Below are 2,692 nucleotides of genomic sequence, written 5' to 3' on the forward strand. Positions count from 1 at the left end.
TATATATATACCCCACCTCTCTCTCTCTCTCTCTCTCTCTCTCTATATATATATATATATATATATATATACCCCATCTCTCTCTCTCTCTCTCTCTCTCTCTCTCTCTCTCTCTCTCTCTATATATATATATATATATATATATCCCCATATATAAATATATACCCCCATACCCCATCTCTCTCTCTCTCTCCCTCCTCTCTCTCTCTCTCTCTCTATATATATATACACACCCCATCTCTCTCTATATATACCCCATCTCACTCATACATATATATATATATATATATATATATATATATATATATATATATATATATATATATATATATATATATATACATTTAAAAGATTTAGATATGCTTTGATAAAGGCTTATGGTACAATAAATACGGTGAGGTTAATGCCATATATAAATGTATTTTATCTGAGTCAGTTGTTAGTTAAATCCTAGATGGTTTTATATACTGTAACATGGAATGGTTTTGCCAAACACACTTCTCACGCAGAACGTAGGAGAAGCGACTGACCCGTTTGGCAACTTTAAGAGGAACCTCCTGAGTGCAGATCCCTCCTGATGTTGGCTGTGAAAATGCCAGGATTATGCAAAGCTTAATTAGAAAAGCTGTTCAAATATTCAAATATAAAATACTTTGATTTGTTTAATAGTGTGCACGATTACTGCATCATTCCATAGGAGTTATTTACTCATTTTCCTATTTGCTTCAATGTTAGTATTCTAAAATAGTAGGAAATAGTCAAAAAAAGACGAAACCCCTTCTTCTGTATGTTCGTGTACACTCACTGTCCACTTATATTATATTCGGAACACCTTTACACCTGCGCATTCATGCAATTATACAATCGACCAGTCATGCAGCAGCACCACAATGCATAAAATCACTCACATACAGGTCAAGAGCTTCGGTAACAGCAGAATGGGGGGAAATGTGATTTCCGTGACTTTGACTGTGGCATGGGTGCTGGTGATGTTCTGGTGTCAAGCTGAGTATTTCAGAAACTGCTGATCTCCTGACATTCCTGTCATCATCTTTTTGAAGACAGAGGTCAGCCAGTAATGTCCAGACTGGTTTTTCGCTGACAGGAAGTCTATGGTAACTCCAATAGCTGCTCTTTACAACCATGCTGAGAAGAAAAGCATCTCAGAATGCACGACATGACAAAGCTTGAGGCTAAAGAACACATCAAGTTCCACTCCTGTCAGCCAAGACCAGGAATCTGAGGTCATAGTGGACATGGACTCCATAAAACTAGATAGTTAAACGTTGAAAAATGTTGCCTGGTCTTTTTCCAATCTTCTCCTGCCCAGTATCGGTAAATTGTAGAGACTGCTGTGTGCTGGAGTTTCTGAAATATTCAAACCGTCCTGTCTGGCACCAATAACAGCCTCACTGAGATCACATTTCTTTCCCATTCTGATGTTTGATCTGAACATTAACGGTAGCTCCTGACCTGTGTGCTCATGGTATTATGCATTGCAGTGCTGCCATGTGATTGGCTGATTGGATAATTGCACGAATGAGCAGGTGGTTTGTGAGTATATATATATATATATATATATATATATATATATATATATATATATATATATATATATATATCAGAGCTGAGGTATATTCAACAACCTCATGTTTGTCTCAATCTTAAACATATATAACTCATTCGTTTTAGATGCAGATTTGTTTAGATTATTGCCGTTAAAAAGATGCTAACACTGCAGGTACGGGTCAGGCTTCCGTCATCTGCTATCGTTTTGCCGCAGTGACTTCTGGGACTTCAAGAGGGTTCGGTGCGCTCAGGTCTGCGTCGTCATTATCAATAACACATCTGGGTAATTTCATGCATCCCCGGCGCTTGCGTTCTTGAGCATTGGAATTGAACTTCAGCGGCGGATGACGACGTAGACCGAACTCGCAAGGACGCAAGATCGCACAAGGACGCATACTGCAGTCTTTAAAGAGTATTACTTGTCACACGGTACGAGGTGATCGGAATAAACTCTTGGCTGAATTCTATAACAGACTGTACGACATCACGTTCTCCATGTCGGATACAATGCAGATGCTTTAATGATGTTATTAAAGAAAATCGAACAATCAGCACTGTCTGAATTCGTGCATGAAATGCGGTCGCATGAACAGAAAAATGTAAAGTGGGTTATAGGTAATAGGGATTTTTTTTCTTCTGTCCATTAGCAGACTTGTAGCTGTATTTGTAGCTGTCTTGTGAGCTTTAGTGTGGTTCTACGCTGCCCTGCTGTTTGTGGATTGCTGATGAGCATTGTAGCAGTCTGTGATTTTAATCAAAATGTCTGGCGCCGGTACTTGTTGGCTACCTTTGGTCGCAAGTGCGCTAAATTACCCATTTATGTGCAAGGTACATTATATGTTCTACACTAAAAAAAAAAAAATTTAAGTTTCGTCTTAAATATACGACTTATTTGAGTCACTCACTTCGAAGTCTGTATATAAACACCACTTTAGCAGCTCCACAATACATTTCGGAACACCTTCTTGTGTATAAATAAAGGAGACGCCATGTTGACGTATTGGTTTATCATGCGGTATATTTGACATTTTGAAAGGGTAAAAATAACCCTGAAAATATTACAATTGCTGGGTTAAAATTAACAACCCAACTTGACGGGTTAGTTTAGCTCAAAATGTGTCCT

Source organism: Ictalurus furcatus, chromosome 6, assembly GCF_023375685.1.
Source record: "Ictalurus furcatus strain D&B chromosome 6, Billie_1.0, whole genome shotgun sequence".
In the NCBI taxonomy this organism is placed as follows: Eukaryota; Metazoa; Chordata; class Actinopteri; order Siluriformes; family Ictaluridae; genus Ictalurus; species Ictalurus furcatus.